This window comes from Salmo trutta, chromosome 12 (assembly GCF_901001165.1).
Source record: "Salmo trutta chromosome 12, fSalTru1.1, whole genome shotgun sequence".
In the NCBI taxonomy this organism is placed as follows: domain Eukaryota; kingdom Metazoa; phylum Chordata; class Actinopteri; order Salmoniformes; family Salmonidae; genus Salmo; species Salmo trutta.
In genome coordinates, this window is record NC_042968.1 from 59,904,716 (window position 1) to 59,920,204 (window position 15,489).

General features: G+C 44.2%; 1 long non-coding RNA gene across 1 annotated transcript; it reads left to right on the top strand.

The window, feature by feature from the left end:
- Positions 1-5,852: 5,852 nt before the first annotated feature.
- Positions 5,853-6,887, top strand: LOC115203892 (uncharacterized). Its single transcript, XR_003880275.1, has 2 exons — positions 5,853-6,154; positions 6,364-6,887. It is a non-coding gene; the product is annotated as an uncharacterized LOC115203892 (long non-coding RNA).
- The last annotated feature ends 8,602 nt before the right edge of the window (positions 6,888-15,489 follow it).

Genomic DNA, 15,489 nt, shown 5'->3' on the forward strand with positions numbered 1-15,489 from the left:
AGATTTTTAATCAAGATGAGCTAGCTACTAGTTTTTAAAGCAATGGAAGATTAATGTTACAAAGAATGAATGTATGGGCTACATTTATGAGAATAATACATGTATTTACTTACCTTATCAATCTTGAAGACAATACAGTAATTTATCCCCCAAAAAAGTGCTATGAGTGAGTGCACCACAAACATACTGTATACGTGTCTTCACTGACTGAGTCTGTAATACCAACATGTTTTAAGCAGACCACCATTGTCCCCGTGCCAAAGAACACTAAGGTAACCTGCCTAAATGACTACCGACCCGTAGCCATGAAGTGCTTTGAAAGGCTGGTCATGGCTCATATCAACACCATTATCCCAGAAACCCTAGACCCACTTCAATTTGCATACCGCCCCAACAGATCCACAGATTATGCAATCTCCATTGCATTCCACACTGCCCTTTCACACCTGGACAAAAGGAACACCTATGTGAGAATGCTATTCATGGGACTAAACACCTCCCTCTGCAACTGGATCCTGGACTTCCTGACTGGCCACCCCCAGGTGGTAAGGGTAGGTAACAACACATCCGCCACGCTGATCCTCAACACAGGGGCCCCTCAGGGTTGCGTGCTCAGTCCCCTCCTGTACTCCCTGTTCACTCATGACTGCATGGCCAGGCACGACTCCAACACCATAATTAAGTTTGCCGATGACACAACAGTGGTAGGCCTGATCACCGACAATGACGAGACAGCCTATAGGGAGGAGGTCAGAGACCTGGTCCTGTCTTGCCAGGACAACAATCTCACCCTCAACGTGATCAAGACAAAGGAGATGATTTTTGGACTACAGGAATAGTAGGACCGAGCACACTCCATTCTCATTGACGGTGCTATAGTGGAGCAGGTTGAGAGCTTCAAGTTCCTTGGTGTTCACATCACCAACAAACTGACATTGTCCAAGCACACCAAGACAGTTGTGAAGAGGGCACGACAAAACCTATTCCCCCTCAGTAGACTGAAAAGATTTGTGATCCTCAAAAGGTTCTACAGCTGCACTATCGAGAGCATCCTGACTGGTTGCAACACTGCCTGGTATGGCAACTGCTCAGCCTCCGACCGCAAGGTACTACAGAGGGTAGGGCGTTCAGCCCAGTACATCACTGGGGCTAAGCTTCTTGCCATCCAGGACCTCTATACTAGGCGGTGTCAGAGGAAGGCCCTAAAAATTGTCAAAGACTCCAGCCACCCAAGTCATAGACTGTTCTCTGTGATACCGCACGGAAAGCGGTACCGGAGTGCCAAGTCTAGGTCCAAGAGGCTTATAAACAGCTTCTACCCCCAAGCCATAAGACTCCTGAACATCTAATCAAATGGCTACACAGACTATTTGCATTGCCCCCCCCCCCCACCCCTATTTTACGCTGCTGCATTGCCCCCCTCTTTTACGCTGCTGCTACTCTGTTATCTATGCACAATGACTTTAATAACTCTACCTACATGTACATATTACCTCAATTACCTTGACTAACCGGTGCCCCCGCACATTGACTCTGTTCCAGTACCCCCTGTATATAGTCTTGCTATTGTTATTTTACTGCTGCTCTTTAACTACCTGTTGCTTTTATTTCTTATTCTTATTCATATTTTTTAAACTGCATTGTTGGTTAGGGGCTTGTAAGTAAGCATTTCACTGTAAGGTGTTGTATTCGGCGCATGTGACTAATAAAACTTCATTAGATTTGATATCTAGGCTAGGTTATGAAGGTGAAACTGTTTTGACCTTTTACCCGGTCAAATGTCACCAAACTGATTCAATTGTACCCCCTGTTCCATTTATAGGAATGCTCACAGCGAGGGCATGTCTGCGGGAAGCTGAGCCTCCCCTTGCTGGTCTTCTCTATGTTGCAAGCTAACTGGACATCTCTCGAACCACTGCAGCTGGCAATCCTCATAAAGAATGCACTTCCTCATCTTATGAGGTATTATTAACTGGGAAGGCATGTGACAGGGTGATACAAAAGACAGCGGTAAATTACATTTTGTTATAAAGAAAGGACAAAGATTTTTGTTAATGCACTTCACAACCAAAATGACTCTCCTATTTGTATCTGCTTGGCTGAGTAGTTAATCTACTAGTTGATCAAACTGGGTATTTTTTTATACAACTTTTCACATAACACACATTACCATTGTTGATGACGCCATCTGTGTCATCAGGGCAAGTAACTCGGGTCAAGCTAATGCTAGCTAGTCACTATTTAGCAGAGCAACAATGTCACAAAGGCTGCCTATTTCTACAATTGATCTTCTTAAAATGTGATTTTAAACCCTAACCACACTGCAAAACTTATGCCTAACCCCAACCTTAAATTAAGACCAAAAAGCAAATGTATGTTTTCATTCATTTTTACGATATAGCCAATTTTGACTTTTTGGCTGTGGTAACTATTGGAAACTCTTAATTATATGCTTTACAGATGTAGACTGACTGTAGCGCCAGATTGGGTTAGGGGGAGTAGGCACTCCGCGTTAAACAAAAGGGGACAAGAGATTTTAATTGTTTTGCTCAAAAGAAAAGGGCTCCATTGAAAGGAGTGATTACTGGGGTAGTGGTGAATGTGAAAGTTGACCAAATGAAGGGGAAAGGGAAAGGTAAACGGGGATAAATAGTCAGTTGTACAACTGAATGCATTCAACTAGTGTCTTCCGCACTTAACGCAACCCCTCTGAATCAGAGAGGTGCGGTGGGCTGCCTTAATCAACATCCACGTCATCGCCGCCTGGGGAACAGTGGGTCCAGGTGTTTGTGATGCTCGTCGTTTGGTGTGACGCAGACAGGGTGGCATGAGTGGTGGAACAGAAGAGTTGTCTGTTCTTTTGAGTTTGATATTGAGTCTTTGCCTGACAAAGTGACGTTAGGATATATAAGTTATCCTGTACTAACTTCTGTGCTGAATACATTACGTTGTTACAGGTGTCAAGCTTAGGGCATGTGGCAGCAGTGTGTAGGAGGGAGGTTCCTAGGTGTGAAAAGTGTGCAGAAGGGCATGTGTAACCGATGTGAAATGGCTAGTTAGTTAGCGGTGGTGCGCGCTAATAGCATTTCAATCAGTGACGTCACTCGCTCTGAGACTTGAAGTAGGGTTTCCCCTTGCGTTGCAAGGGCCGCGGCTTTTGTGGCGCGATGGGTAACGATGCTTCGTGGGGTGTCAGTTGTTGATGTGTGCAAGGGTCCCTGGTTCGAGCCCGGGTTGGGGCGAAGAGAGGGACGGAACCTACACTGTTACATTGGTGCCGTGACCCGGATCATTGGTTGCTGCGGAAAAAGGAGGAGGTCAAAGGGGGGGTGAGTGTAACCGATGTGAAATGGCTAGTTAGTTAGCGGTGGTGTGCGCTAATAGCATTTCAATCAGTGACGTCACTCGCTCTGAGACTTGAAGTAGGGTTTCCCCTTGCGTTGCAAGGGCCGCGGCTTTTGTGGCGCGATGGGTAACGATGCTTCGTGGGGTGTCAGTTGTTGATGTGTGCAAGGGTCCCTGGTTCGAGCCCGGGTTGGGGCGAAGAGAGGGACGGAACCTACACTGTTACACATGAGACAAAAGAATGTTTGGCACTGGGGAAAGTAGTGGTATGTGTTAATTGTAGGAGTGCCTATGGGGCTGACATGCTGACCACACCGGTCACATGTTATTCAATCATTGCACCCACACTGCTCGCACGCGCCAACGAGCATCTGCGTTGCCAAGTGTTAAAATAGAAGTTGATTATATTTGTGACGCAGAACGTGCTGCCGCTCCCATCTCCTCAATGGTTTTGAGAAGCATATACCCACGTGCCATCTTCTCATTGGTTTTTAGGAACACATACCCACGTGGGTGATTGAAAGATGAACTGAGGTCGGATGTGGTAATGCACCTTATTATGAAAGTTAGTTGCCAATCGCTATATAAAGTCCAAAGAAGAAAAAGAAGTCTGGGAGGAGAGATGACTAGAAACAATTCGGTTGACCGTTTTATGTGTGGATTAATTGTCGGAGTAGAGGACCTTGTGCATTGCAGGTAAAATAACATCTCAATGTTTATATCCCAGGACAAATTAGCTAGCAACTGCAAGCTAGCTAAATTGCCATACATGTTAAATGCTTTTCGACCTGCCCCAAATTAATATAATTGGTTCAGAGTTTGTTTTGATATTTCAACCTGCGTGTCGTGATCGCGTTTGGTGTGGGGGGGACAAAATCAATTTGCGTATGATGGCGCACGCGTCCGGTTTGGGCATGGTGTGAGGATTAGAAATGTCTGGTGCGAGAGAGGCAGATTGAGGTTTCCAGGGTTTGAATAGTGCAGAAATTGTCGTATGCTGAGGTAGTGAAGAAAGTAGAGGAAGATAGGTCAAGGAGGAGGGATCCTGAGAGGAGTGGTGTGAGAAGTAGATCTGTACCAGTACAGAGGGATAGGCCAACAAGTGATGTATGCTTTTAGCGTATTGTTAGCGTGCATAGCAATGGTTATCAACTGTACTGCAATAAGTTGCAGAAAGTTGAGGTTGTGGTGGCAGCTGCAGATAAGTATTTGGTTGTACGAGACTTGACGTCAGAAGAGTTACAGAGTGTGTTGAGTGGCAGTGTCCCGTCCTTTCAGGTTGTTGGCCTGAGGTAGGAATAGATAGATTTAAAACAGTGGAGTAGGGTGGTGGGTTTTTATTGAGTGTAGGGTTAGATGGTAGTGTATTTGTTTATTTTTTTTATTTGCAAGGAAAGTATAAGGGAGTCTAGTAGGTGGCGGTAATGCAACATTTATTGGATGCCAACTGCCATTAAACCTCATCGAAGAAGAAGCTCCAGATTTGATTAGAGTCAGGCAGGTTGACGCAGTTATGGTTTGTTGCATTAGCTACCACCATAGCTGCATCCATTATTTAATTTTCCCCAAGACAATAAAGAATACACTTGTATGGGCAACGAACTAACTTTCAAATCTGACTTGTAAGCTAACGTTAGCGACTGCCTCACAACCATGATCAAATAATTACGTTACATAACCAGCAGTATAGACAATACACTTGGATGAGCAATATGACCTAAGTTGTAATGAGGTAGTTAGTTATCTAGCTAGCTATGCTACCATTAGCTAAAACGTTATCTAGCCTGCCTTACTAGCTAATGTTAGCTAGCCTGCCTTGCCTTATCAAAAGTTAGGTACCTAGCTACATACGCAGCAATAACGTTATCTAACGTCGTTAGATAAGTTAAACCTTCCCAAGTTCTCCAATGTCACCCCACTACTCTGCACACTCCACTGGCTTCCAGTTGAAGCTCACGTCAACTAGGACAGCAGAGTCTCTGCCCATCTTCAGAAAACACTTGAAACCATACCTCTTCAAATAGTATTTTAAATAATCCCCATCCTCAACTCGATTTGCGCATGGAGCTTGCAAAGGGGGGCATGATTTGTTGACATAATTGTAATTCAAACCCAACCTTAATTTACTCGTTGTGACACACTGAGGTTCCAAACTCCTTTTTAGATGAGACTGACCATGTCAAATTATCCTATTTACACTTTGTAGTCAATTTTGGCACTAGAATAAATGTTTTTGACTCATTTTGATGCCACATAGGCTGTATTCAAAGGGATTAGTTACTTTTTCTCAAAGTGTACAGCACTTTGAGATTTCAGCTGATGTACGAAGGGCTATATAAATAAATTTGATTTGATTTGATTTTAAGGACAGTCGCTCTTTAAGAGCTTTGAGACCTGGAGCAGCTCATACTAGTGATGCAGTCTGGTCTCATAGAGTAGACGAAACATAGTAAAAGCAAATCCAAGACCCTCAAATGAGTACGATATGTTATGGTTACATGTGTAACTGACAGTTAATCTGTAAGTCTATGTCGTTGTTTTTTGTTTGAATTGTTTACGTGTTCGCTATACGGGGGAAATGATAAGACAGGTGGAACTACGTGGCTAACAACTGTTGTAACGGGGATCATTATCGTAGCAACACATCTTTGGGGGTGAAGGCTTTCCCGCGCGATGTTAGCTAAGCTTTCATGTTACCGGGTGTAGTTCACAAAGGTGAAATGTGTATGTTAGGATGAAGCGTGAATTCATGCCAGGAATATAAGTGTGAAGTTTGATTTCCTCCCTTCTGTAATAAGCAGCCAATGAGGTATTTTTTCCTTTATTCGTGTGTTCAATCTGATACTGTTATAGCTCCGGCTAAACTGTTTATGTATGTAATTACTTCAGAGTTATACCAAGCTAATAAGTCACTGTTTATGTATGTAATTACTTCAGAGTTGTACCAAGCTAATAAGTCACTCATAAGACAAGAAGGTGTAAGAGTGTGCTTAAACTGTATTTTCATTTACTTTATAGTTCTCACGGAAGGTGATAATTCTGACTAAACTACAGAATAAAGCCGCCAGTTAAAATCAAGGAACGGTTGTGCTCGTGGTTACTGGAGGGAGCTACAGTGAGAACTCAATGCTCTTCACGAGCAAGAGAGAAAGAAGAATCTCATCCAGCTGTAAACGTCTACAAGATACCCAAATCCTGGTAGGCCCTGTCATCTGCCAGATAAGAGTTTTTGCACCTACCTGCAACCTAAGAAGAAAATCTCCACATAAGGAAGCATCGTGAGGCAACATAAGGTCAAGGCTAACAGGAAAGTCAGACACGTATGTACAAGTCAAGGTGTTTGAAGGTGGCCCTAGCCTTGTGAACTGCTAATAAGAGACTTTAAGATTACAATTCGTAAGGACTGGAGATAGTTGTGTATTTCATCAAGACGCTGGTATTATGCATTTGCTCCTTCTATCTTAATGTATCGCTGTTATGTGTATTACTGGAAAAATATTATTTGATACTTACTAAAACAATATATATATTGCTACAAAACATTAAGGGTCAGCGTACACCTATTCATTATATTTTCACCTGTAAGTTACTAGTGTAATTGTTTGGTAAGGTGTTTGTTCAAGCCTTTGTTACAAGCATTATACATGTTTATACCACGTACTAAGGTTTAAATTACCTACTCACTTATCCAAACCTTACCTAGAATTTATTTGATTTGATTTAGAATGTCAGAAAAGGGTAGTTTCACTAAAGGAGATAGAGATGGGGTGGGTCAAGTTGAGCAGCTGCAGCAACACCTCGCAAACTTCAAGCCTTCATCAGAACAAACAGAGCAGCAGGAAGAGACCCAGACTGGTGTGGAGTCACGGCTGCCAGCGAATGATGATACAGAAGCTGCTAATGGGACATCACAACAAGAGCCACGGAAAGGTGAGAGGGTCCGCAGGTTAACTGAAAAGGGCAGAGAACTGCGCGACGAAAGGTGGAGACAGCTCGAACATCGTTTCAGGGTCAGCTATGAGAAGTGGAAGGTACTGGTAAAGGAAGCAAAACTGTCACTGACAGGCTGTTGCTCTGAAGACCTACTAGAAGACCTCTTAAACAAGATCAGCCATACCTCTACAGAGCTAAACCTTGTCTATGTAAATTTGCGTCAAATTGACATTCCCGACAACGATATACGCCGCAGAGTTGATACATGTGAAGCAGTTACAATGTCTATTATCAAGACTGTAAGGTGTCATTTAAAGGTCAGGGAAGAAGGTCAAAGTAACCAGATAGAGCTGCACTGGAAGGACAGCAATTCCTTGTGCATGTCTGAACTCTCACATAATTCAAGTCTCAACTATCAGCCCTCAAGCGCTTCCTCCCAGTCTCAAAGCAACTCAAAGGTCAACTCCAGACACTCAAGCGTCTTATCTGTTAAAAGAGACAAGAGGCTGCGGCGGAAGTTGCTGCTAACCAAGCAGCTTTAGAAGTAATGGTTAAGCAAGAACGCCAACAAGAAGAGCTTCAGAGACTCGAAGATGAAGATAAGAAGAGGACAGCGGAGCAAGAAGCTGAGGCTGTGAAACGCAGCTTAGAAGAAGCGAGGCTGCGAGTCAAGTTAGAGGTAGAAAATGCTGCCAGACGAAGGACGCTAGAAGACAAGCGTAGAGAGTTAGAGCGCCTAGAAGTGCTCAAGAAACTAAATACTGCCAAGGCACGGATGCAAGTGTATGAGCAAGATGAAAACTCAGAGGACGAGAAGAGAGAACTACTCTCTAACTGCAAATCTGTGAAAGAATGCACAGAAGTGGCTCATTTCACAGTCTCTCACCACAACATGTTGTGACAAGCACACAACATGAAGATAGCACCAAGACCATGTTCAGGTTACTAGCGGAATCAATCAGTGAAAGCCGCCTTCCCATACCAGAACCAGTGACATTCAATGGAGAACCACTCTCGTTCACTGACTGGAAGGTCTCTTTTCAGACACTGATAGACAGGAAGAACATACCAGCAACTGAGAAGATATATTACTTAAGAAAATATGTCGGTGGGCCTGCCAAGAAAGCCATCGATAGTTACTTTATGTTAGGAACAGAGTCAGCCTACCATGCTGCGTGGACCATTCTTGAAGAAAGGTACGGAAACAAATTCCTCATCGCCAAGTCCTTCAGAGATAAGCTCAATGCATGGCCTAAGATAGGATCCAAGGACAGTCTTGAACTTAGAGACCTTGTAGATTTTCTCCGCAGCTGTGAGGCTGCTATGTCTCAGAATAAGGGCCTGGAGGTGCTTAATGACTGTAATGAAAACCAAAAGATCCTCGCTAAACTTCCAGATTGGCTAACTTCAAGATGGAATAGAAAGGTCATAGACATCTTAGAAGAAACGGAAACCTTTCCCAGCTTCAGTCAGTTTGTGAAGTTTCTCACGAGAGAAGCCAAGATCGCTTGCAATCCTGTAACCTCCCTTCACGCTTTGAAACCAAGTGAAGATGGAAAACCTAAGACGCCAAGGATTCAAAGCCCTGGAGCAAGGGTATTAGCAACTAACTCTGATGAGAAAGATACTGTCACTAGTTGTGTCTTCTGTGAGAAGTCAGGTCATAGTCTCCACAAATGTTCGAAGTTCATGGATAAGCCCACCGCAGAGCGACAGAAGTTTGTTCAAGAGAATAAATTGTGCTTCGGCTGTTTAAGGCCTGGGCATCGTTCGAAAGATTGTGATAACAGGAACACCTGTGACACGTGTCAGAGGAGGCATCCTTCCTGCCTGCACGAAGATCGTACTAAAGAAAGGTCAAGGGACAGGAAGACCGAGCCCCCACAAGATAAGGGGACAAGTGCGTCAAGTGAGGCCATATCTAACAGAGTCGTAAGGGACATTAACAACACTCACACCTCCACAATCATTCCAGTATGGGTGTCAACCACAAGCGAGCCCGATCGTGAAGTTCTCGTGTATGCACTTCTTGACACCCAGAGCGACACCACCTTTATCCTTGAAGAGACAACAAAGGCTCTCAATACAAGGAAGGAGCCAGTACAACTGAAACTCTCTACAATGGCTTCAAGGAATACCATCGTGCCCAGCCAAAAGCTGTCTGGTTTGCAGGTTAGAGGGTTTTACCTGGAGAAGAAAATCCCTCTGCCAACTACCTACTCGAGAGAGTTTATTCCTGCAAACAGAGATCATATTCCTACTCCAGAGACGGCAAGAGCATGGTCTCATCTTGAACACATTGCGGAGGAGATTGCTCCTCAACAGAGCTGTGATGTCGGTCTCTTAATTGGCTACAACTGCTCCCAGGCTCTCCTTCCAAGAGAAATTGTGTCTGGTAAGGGAAATCAGCCTTTTGCTCAGAGAACAGACCTTGGCTGGAGCATAGTCGGCTATGGAAACCCATGTATCGACTATGGCGACGCTATTGGAGTTAGTCATCAGGTTATCGTTAGACAGGTGATGCCAAGTCTTCAATCTTCTTCCAACCTCACAAATCAAGTACACTATGTTTGTAGAACACCCGTAAGAGAGGTAATCACAGCACTGGACGTTATCAAGACGCTTGAATCCGACTTCAATGAGAGAGCTGCAGAAGAGGACCTCATATCTCAAGAGGATATCCGGTTCCTGACAAAAATGAAAGCGGGCATCAGACGCAAGGACAATGGACATTACGAGATGCCGCTGCCGTTTAAGGAAGAAAGACCCAACCTGCCGAACAATAAAACATGTGCAGTTCACCGTCTCAAGTGCCTGGAAAGGAGGCTGAGGAGAGACAAGCAGTACTACAAGGACTACACAGCATTTATGGAAGAGACCATAGCTCGTGGAGATGCTGAGAAGGTCTCCAAGGAAGAAATTAACAAATATCCAGCATGGTACATCCCACATCATGGGGTTTATCACCCACAAAAACCTGGGAAGATACGAGTCGTCTTTGACTGCTCAGCTAAGTTTCGAGAGACGTCCTTGAATGACCATCTCCTCACCGGTCCAGAGTTGACAAACACATTGCTGGGTGTCCTTTGTCGTTTTCGTAAGGGTCCAGTTGCAATCATTTGTGATGTAGAGCGCATGTTCCACCAGTTTCATGTGAAAGCAGAAGACCAAGATTATCTGCGGTTCCTTTGGTGGGAGAACGGAGATCTAGAGTCTCAACCCTCAGTGTATCGTATGAAGGTCCACTTGTTCGGCGCAGCATCATCTCCTGGTTGCGCCAACTATGGTCTCAAACATCTTGCTGCCGAAGGACGAGGAAGCTTCAGTGAGGAGTCTATCCAGTTCATAGAAAGGAACTTTTATGTTGATGATGGGTTGACGAGCGTATCGTCTGAAGCTGAAGCGGCCCAGCTGGTGAAAGAAGCAAGAGAGCTTTGCAGCATCGGCAAACTTCGGTTGCACAAGTTTATCTCTAACAGCAAGGAAGTTATAGCCACAATTCCCAAGGAAGAATGTGCTGAGGGTGCCAAAGACCTGGATATGGCTCTGGGTGAACCACACATGGAGAGGGCGCTTGGTGTACTGTGGTGTGTCGCATCAGACGAGTTCCAGTTTAGGGTAGTTGTCAAGGAACGCCCACTTACAAGAAGAGGAGTGTTGTCTACAGTAGCCTCTGTATATGATCCGCTTGGGTTTGTGGCACCCTTTGTCCTGGCAGGGAAGCAGATCTTGCAGCAGATGTGTCGTGACAAGATCGACTGGGATGACCCCATTCCAGATGACCTACGTTTCCAGTGGGAATTCTGGCTCCAAGGTCTACAAAAGTTGTCGGAAGTAAGAATCCAACGAGGCTACTTGCCATCAAGTTTCAAGGAAGTGCAGAGTTATGAGCTCCATCACTTCTCCGACGCTAGTACCTCAGGTTATGGAGAGTGCTCATACCTCAGAACAATCAGCACAGCAGGAGAAGTTCATTGCTCCCTAGTTATGGGGAAGTCGAGAGTCGCCCCTTCCAAGATTACGACCATACCACGACTGGAACTTTCAGCAGCGGTGGTAGCTGTTCGAACAAGTGACATGCTCAAAAGGGAGCTAGAGATACAAGGTCTACAGGAATACTTCTGGACAGACTCAAAGGTAGTTCTTGGCTACATCAACAATGAAGCCAGAAGATTCCACGTCTTTGTAGCTAACCGTATCCAACGCATTAAGCAAAGCACAGATCCCGAACAATGGAGATATGTGACCTCTGAAGAGAATCCTGCGGATCATGCTTCCAGAGGTCTCACATCAGAACAGCTCATGGCTTCCAACTGGTTCACAGGTCCAGACTTTCTTTGGCAAGAAGAACTTCCCAAAGGACAAGTCAAGGAGGGAGAGTTCGCAGACAATGACCCAGAGCTGCAGAAATCCCTGGTCCATGATACCCAGGCAAAGGAAGAAAGATCGTTACTAGATCACCTTCACAAGTTCTCAGACTGGGCAAGAGTGGTAAAAGCTATTGCCAGGCTCAAACGACGTGTCAAGGAAGCCATAGGCTTAAAATTGAGGTCTAGTGAAGCTACAAGCATAGAAGAAAGGAGAGAGGCAGAGCTCACCATTATAAGGATGGTTCAAGAAGCAGCCTTCTCCCATGAGATACACAACCTTAGGCACCAGAAAGACATCAAGACCAAAGATAAAGCAAGCAAGTTGCATAAATTGAGTCCATTTCTGGATGAGCAAGGTATCCTCAGGGTGGGAGGTCGCTTGGCTCATGCAACTCTTCATTCCCACGTGAAGCATCCTGCAATCCTGCCAAGAGATAGCCACTTGTCAGTGCTGCTCGTCAAGCACTATCATGAAAGAGTACGACACCAAGGACGTGGAATAACGATAAATGAGCTGCGATCCAACGGTATATGGATCCTAGGATGCAGCAATGCAGTTTCCTCGCACATCTACAAATGTGTGAAATGCAGGAAATTCAGAAGATGTACAGAAGAGCAAAGGATGGCAGATCTTCCGAAGGAACGCATGGAGACCACGCCTCCCTTCACATACTGCGGGATGGACTGCTTTGGACCCTTCTATGCCAAGGACGGAAGAAGAGAGTTAAAGCGTTATGGGCTCCTACTCACTTGCATGGGCTCTCGAGCAGTTCACATTGAAATGCTTGATGACTTAACCACCGATGCCTTTATCAATGCCCTGCGTTCATTCATCGCCATACGTGGTAATGTTCGTCAAATCAGATGTGATCAAGGCAGCAACTTCATTGGCGCAAGACGCGAGTTTGTGGACGCCAGGAAGGAAATGGATCAAGAACGATTGAAGGAACTTGGATGCGAGTTTATCATGAACACCCCATCTTCAAGTCACATGGGTGGTGTTTGGGAAAGGCAAATCCGCACGATACGAAGTGTCTTGACATCCATTCTTGATCAGTCAGACGGAAGACTCGACAGCGCTTCTCTGCGTACCTTTCTCTATGAAGTCATGGCGATTTTAAATAGTAGGCCCCTAACTACGGAATATCTGAATGATCCATTAGGTCCAGAACCGCTCACACCAAATCACATCTTGACAATGAAGTCCACAATTCTCTTACCACCACCTGGACAGTTCATCAAGGAAGATCTTTATCTCCGCAAGAGATGGCGCAGAGTACAATTCTTAGCCAATGAATTCTGGGCAAGGTGGAAGAAAGAGTACCTCCTAAACCTCCAACACAGGCAGAAATGGAATAAAGACAGAAGAAACGCAAGTATTAATGACATTGTCATATTGCAAGATGATACTGCACCACGCAACCAGTGGAAATTGGCAAAGGTTACAGAAGTGTACCCGGGACAGGATGGCCGGGTGAGAAGATGCAAGTTACTGATCAGTGACCAGTGACTGATCAGTGACTCAACCCTGGATGAGAGAGGTAAACGCATCACCAAACCCACCTATCTGGAGAGGCCCATCCATAAGACAGTCACCCTCCTGGAAGCCGATCAAAAACCCTGCAGACCCCTTTCACAGAAATCACAGGTGATTGGTGGGAGTGTAACTGACAGTTAATCTGTAAGTCTATGTCGTTGTTTTTTGTTTGAATTGTTTACGTGTTCGCTATACGGGGGAAATGATAAGACAGGTGGAACTACGTGGCTAGCAACTGTTGTAACGGGGATCATTATCGTAGCAACACATCTTTGGGGGTGAAGGCTTTCCCGCGCGATGTTAGCTAAGCTTTCATGTTACCGGGTGTAGTTCGTAAAGGTGAAATGTGTATGTTAGGATGAAGTGTGAATTCATGCCAGGAATATAAGTGTGAAGTTTGATTTCCTCCCTTCTGTAATAAGCAGCCAATGAGGTATTTTTTCCTTTATTCGTGTGTTCAATCTGATACTGTTATTGCTCCGGCTAAACTGTTTATGTATGTAATTACTTCAGAGTTATACCAAGCTAATAAGTCACTGTTTATGTATGTAATTACTTCAGAGTTGTACCAAGCTAATAAGTCACTCATAAGACAAGAAGGTGTAAGAGTGTGCTTAAACTGTATTTTCATTTACTTTATAGTTCTCACGGAAGGTGATAATTCTGACTAAACTACAGAATAAAGCCGCCAGTTAAAATCAAGGAACGGTTGTGCTTGTGGTTACTGGAGGGAGCTACAACATGAGACAGAAGGTTACTTAATAAGGCAAAAACGAAAGTACGCTGGTTGGTCAGGGTGGATGGGTAAGTGTATAACGCGAACATCTAGTAACCCAAAGGTTGCACGTTTCAAGCTCATCATGGACAACTTTAGCATTTTGCCGAATTAGCAACTTACTATTTTTTACCTACTTTGCAACTACAGTACTTAGCATTAGCTAACCCTTCCCCTAACCTAACTCCTAACCTTAACCCTAGCCTAGCTATGGTTAGCTACCTAGTTAATGTTAGCCACAACAAATTGGAATTCGTAACATATGTACGTTTTGCGATTTCGTAACATATTGTGCAAATTACAATTCTTCACATATCATACAAATTGTAATTTGCAACATATCATGTGAAATGGATGATGGAGATTGACAAATGAATACATACCATATGAAGCATTACATATTTTACTAATTGGCATGTCCCGGATTTACATTTACTATGTTACATCTACACCTGAGTCCAGGTTGCAGCATGGGAATTCCAAGGTTGCGGTCCAAACACTTATAAGACACTCCCTCATCCACTTACCCTCGCCTTATGCCCTTGGGGGAATTCTGTGGCCATCTTGGCGGGCGGTCCAAATGATTAGCCAAGCAAGGGAAGTTTGCAACGTAAGCCCCTCAGCCCCCATAATTCAATTCGCGACGATTGTACATCCGCTAAGAAAAGTCAGTGAAAACTTAAAAACAACATCAATGGAGAAGTCAACATACAAGTGTAAGTAAAAATGAATGCAAATAAGTTAGAAATTGTGCTACCAATGCACATGATGGCACAAACACTTCTCATAAAATGTAAATATGTTTTTGTTTGGTTATCTTTTGGAAATTGTAGAAATAAAACATGTTCATTCTTCAGAAGTTCCAGCTAGGCAGGCTAACGTTAGTTGGCTAATTAATTTGCTAGCGATCATACAGTAGGCGTAAATTAATAATTATATATTTAATATAAGTAGACATGAACTCATTGACTGTTGGGCATATAAAGCACCCACAAGCTACCAGTGGCTGAAAACACAATCAAATCAAATCAACGTTTATTTGTCACGTGCGCTGAATACAACAGGTGTAGACCTTACAGTGAAATGCTTACTTACAGGCTCTAACCGATAGTGCAAAAAAGGGTATTAGGTGAACAATAGGTAGGTAAAGAAATAAAACAACAGTAAAAAGACAGGCTATATACAGTAGCGAGGCTACATACAGACACCGGTTAGTCAGGCTGATTGAGGTAGTATGTACATGTAGATATGGTTAAAGTGACTATGCATATATGATGAAGAGAGTAGCAGCAGCATAAAAATAGGGGTTTGGGGGGGCGGCAATCATCGCGGGATGAAGGAGTGACGAATTTCCGGCCAAGGGTGGTCCATTTAAAAATCCTTCCTTCCTCCCTCGTCCCTTGCCCTGCAAGTGTATACTCGTCAGACGTCATGAAACGTCATCAGAAGTGTCCACTTAATTTGAGGGCAGAGGGGATAGGGTCTTTTAAGTGTTTGGACCGTAACCCAAATCTTTTTTCCATGAACCG